Source organism: Trichosurus vulpecula, chromosome 5, assembly GCF_011100635.1.
Source record: "Trichosurus vulpecula isolate mTriVul1 chromosome 5, mTriVul1.pri, whole genome shotgun sequence".
Lineage (NCBI taxonomy): Eukaryota > Metazoa > Chordata > Mammalia > Diprotodontia > Phalangeridae > Trichosurus > Trichosurus vulpecula.
The window spans coordinates 15,176,739-15,181,276 of record NC_050577.1 but is presented as its reverse complement, the minus strand read 5'-3'; the positions used below and the strand labels follow the sequence as shown (position 1 = coordinate 15,181,276).

General features: G+C 47.0%; 1 non-coding gene across 1 annotated transcript; it reads right to left on the bottom strand.

Moving 5' to 3' along the window:
* Positions 1–4,461: 4,461 nt before the first annotated feature.
* On the bottom strand, positions 4,462–4,538 carry LOC118852487. The gene has a single exon (XR_005010563.1). It is a non-coding gene; the product is annotated as a small nucleolar RNA SNORD93 (small nucleolar RNA).

Sequence of the window (4,538 nt, the reverse complement as noted above, 5' to 3'; positions counted from 1 at the left end):
TGGGAAAATGTTTGTCAAGTTCCAAACAGCTGACCTAACATGCTAACTTTTGGAACACACCCCATTTGTAAGTAAGCCAGAGATGGCAGAAGAAGGGACCATTGTCTGGAAGGCCCAAACAAAAGAATCTGGTGACTTGTTAAACCAGGTACCATTAGGACAGACAGCTGGAGTTCTGGCTACAAGTGTGCATCTCACCTATTTGGCTCAGTGTGGAGGGAGAGAAAAATCACATTAGCCTCCAGATGAATGTTATGGACTATTCCTGGGAAAGAATCAGGTACCACTCCATAAACCATTTGCTGGCCCTGGGCCTCCAGTTCCCTCTCATCTATTTCTTAGCCTGCCACTGTCCCATATGATTTTAGGCTGCTTCCCCTTAAGTTCACTTATGGGGATTGCTAAATCCTGAGTGTCTCCCAAGGATTTCATTCGCTCACTAACAGATACCAATCTGTGAGGCATGTCGAGAGGCTCTATGGTACAATTGGGGATGAAGGGGTTACCATAACCCATGGAATGGAATAAGTCCGTTCGCTCAGTCCTGAAGGCATAATCCTAGTCCCATACCAGCTGAAGGCCCCTGACTACTCTTTAGCTGCTTCCTGCCTAAAATTCTTCTTTCATTCATTCATTCAATAAGCCAAAAAACCTACTATGCGCCAGACACTGCACTAAGCACTGGAGATATAATGGAAAGAAAAACATGGTTTTTGCCTTCAAAGAGCTTGGTCTGATGGGGGAGAAAACATGCCAGCAACTATGTACAAACAAAATATAGACAGGAGAAATTTAGATAAACTCCGAGGAGGGCACTGGTATTCAGGGTAGGGAAAAGTTTCTTGGAGAAGGTGGGAGTTTGGCTGGGATCTGAAGGAAGCCTTGGGGAGTCAGAAGGGAGAGACAAGGAGGGAGAGCCTCCCAGGCAGGGGTGATTCTCAGAATGGAGAAGAGTGTCCTGGAACAGCAGGGAGGCCAGAGGCTCAGGGTCACAAGACTAGGTAGGGGGGAGGAAGGTAGAAGAGGACTGAAGACTTCAGAGGTGCCAAGTTGTGAAGAACTTGCAAAATCAAATAGGATTTTATACTGATCTTGAAGGCAATAGGGAGCCACTAGAGTTTACTGATTGGGGATGACATGGTCTAGTCACTAGACTCTAGTGGACAGAGCTGGCCTCAAAGCCAAGAAGACCTGGGTTCAAATTCCACCTCTAACGAATACGGACTGGGTCTCTTAGCTCCCCCAGGCATCTCTCTAAGACTCTAAGTTACTGAGATGTCAACTAGCACTGATGGAGGGAGTTTCCCATCCCTCCACACAGGTTTAGGACCTGGCCCTAGCCCCTAACGACCACCGTCAGGCAAAAATGAAACAACAGCCTGCCTCTAGGGAGCTTACATTTGATTCTATTCTTCTTGGTCTGTGCCTTAATGTTAGCTTTGCTATGGCTCCCAGTCATGGTCAAAGGTGCCTTTATTTCACTGAGCCGTGATAACAGTGAAAATGCCCAACATTAGGAGAAGTGTCTTGTGAAAGATTCAGATACATGGGGAACTCCGGGAATTTCCGTCCACATGGAATATTTGCCATTAACACCAGTCTTTGAAAATGTGAACGTACAATTAGAAGCAAGTCCCTGAATTGCATTTTCCTTCCCATCTCCCAAAGAGCCGTGAAAGAGCATCCCCAGAAACCCCTCGTTTTAGAAATGAGGAGGCCAAGGCTCAAGACAGGTTAAGAAGTCAATCAGCAAATGTTTATTCGACACCTTTTGTCAAGCACTGGAGATACAAAGACAATTGTGTTTGCCCTTTCTTCTAGAAGAGAACCATGACGTCAGGGAAATGATGACATGACTTGCAGTTGACTCTTATTTGAGTGAGGGAGGGCTGTGCAAGGTCACCAGCCTCACTTTCTCCTCCAGAGCCATCTGGGTCCTGTGGCCAGATATTCATCAGGGCAACTGGAGATGGCCTAGGATGCAAGGACCCTGGCCCTTTCAGGCCAAGTAAAGCCTTTTCAGGTTCTCACTTTGAGTGAGGTAATGCCCATTCAGTGAGTAGGCCTCTTTAAGAAGTGAGTCAAGGGATAGTCCCTTTAATCAAAACTCAAAAAAAAAAAAAAAATCAAACTGGGAGGGGAAGGCCCACCCTCAGGGTTCCTGGCCAAAAAAGAAACAGTTACTCTTTGGTATTTATAAAGACAATACAAACAATCCCAAGGAGTTTACAGTGTAGCAAGGGAAGGAACCTAGATACAGAGGAATGTGAAAGACAAAGTACATACAAAGTAAATGCAAAGTAATTTGGTTGGGTGGTAGGGGTAGGGGGTCAGGGAAAGCCTCCCCAGGAGTTGTGAAGGAAGCTCTGAGTGACTTGTTCAAGGTCACCAGCATTCCATCAAGGGCTGAACTCAGGTGCTCTCTGACTGAATTCAGTGCCTCTGCCAAGATGTCAGGCTACAAATTCAGGGTCAAGCATTTATTAAGTGACTACAATGTACCAATTGAGCACTCTCCTATGAGTGCTCACCTCTTCTCTTGCCCTTTTTCTGCTCTCGCCATGTCGGGCTGAGCAGAGATCTTCATTCAGTCCTAGAACCCTGCATGGGCCGAGGGCATTTCAGAAAAACAGAGCAAAGGGCCTGCAAGAAATGGAACAGACAAGAGTCTTTTCATCGGAATTGGGGGCTATCCCAGAACTGGGAGAGCATACGGCCATAAAGAGGCTTCAGGAGGCAGGATTTACCTCCCTCTCAAAAGGGCCCTCGGGCTGGGTTTGCAGCTGAAGCCTTCTTTGGAGCTGGGAAGAATTCGGGACTCAGAGGCAAAAGGCCTCTGGCCCAAATTCCAGACCCACCCAGGTGACCTCTCCCAAGGAAGCACCCTTCATTTCCTCATCTATCGAGGTCTTGAAGGCCTCTTCTGGCTCAATTCTGAAGGAAGCTGGGGCATGGAACCAGAACCTGGAAGAGGCTCTGTCCCCACGCTGGGCTCCACTGTGTTAGGGTTTTTAAGGATGCTTTCGTCTAGATTAGCCATACTCTTCCCCACCTTGCAAATGCTCCCTATCAGCTAAGAAAAGCATGGTGTGTGAGGGAGGATACTGTAGTGGAATGACAGAGGTCCCAAACCTAGTTCTGCCTAGTTACCTGGAGACCTTAAACAAGTCACTTAGCCTCCAAGGAGTGGGAGGGTGGGGGAGGCCTAGGGCATCTTTGACCTTTGACTCATTTCAACTTCCCCAAATCCAAGGGCTCCAAGGAGGACTTCTGCAGGCCCCCCCTCTTCATGTTAGTACCGTGTTGATGGACGAGGGGCTTTCTTTGCTTCTCTCTCATTCGACCAGAACTGGCAAAGGAAAAACATTATTTATTACCTGTTGCATCTGTGGAGCCCAGTGACCTTCACTTAGTGAAGTCAGGCTCTCCCCAATCATACACTGCAAGTAGAATGCTCTTTTGTTCAGTGCTTCCTTGGTTGGTTTCAGATAAGTGACTCAGTGACATTCAATGACTTCTGTGGGATTTCATTTGTGAACTGACCATCCTATCCATGTATTCAAGCTCTAGCACAAAAACATCCTGCATACTTCAGGCTGAGGTGGGCTTTGTTTTACCCTGTTACTCCAGATCTTCCTGGATGGGGCTCACTTATCTTGGCCATCCAACTTCTGGCAACGACAACCTTCTGGAAAGGCCATGAGCTGGGATGCCCCAAAGCCAAGCTCAGCACTAGCTGCAGTGATAAAACTCTGTCTCTTCTCAGGCCCCAGTTTAATTTGAGAGTCACCACTTGGTCACCTGGTGACCCAGGCCAGCCTCCAAGCTGTCCTCCTAGACCCAAGGGGCCAGGGGGTCACAGCAGACAGCAAAGGCTGAGGAAAACTGCTTCTAAAGTGGCATGTGGTGCTTTCCAATGACTTAGACCCCAGGAAAGAAGTAGTAACCAGGAAAAGGAAGATGTTCACTTCCCCATAGCACTGGACACAAAGACATCTCCTAATGTACAAGATTTCTTGTGTATAAAGCATATAACAAGGACAACCAGAGGGGCCTGAGGCTCATTTAGTGAAGAGGGACAAGTTCTGCTACAAATTCCAAGAACCCCTGAGAATATTAATCACTGTGGCCATAGCCCAGTAACTGACTGACCGCCATAATCAATCTTTGAGAAAAGGTAGTCATTCTCCTAGTACTCCACCCAGGAAGTCAGGAAAATGGTCTCCATTTCTGGAAAGGTTCAAAAAGACACCCGCCACTCATTGACACTAAAGTGCTAGGTCCCTTACCTGGAAAACTCACATTTTCCGAACATTGGCTGAGGGTGGGAAATGCCACGAGTTTTTATTTTTTAAATAAGAGCACTGCTGTTCAGTTTTAAGCATTCCTGTGCTAAACTGATCTCTCTGTCAAGCAGCTTTTCTCATTTTCCCAGCATCTTAAGTATCTAGAATGTTCATTTGGCCTCAGGTAAATCCTTTAACCCATCAGAGCATGTGAACTATGCCCAATCAGACTGTGGTTTTCATCCTCGGCCA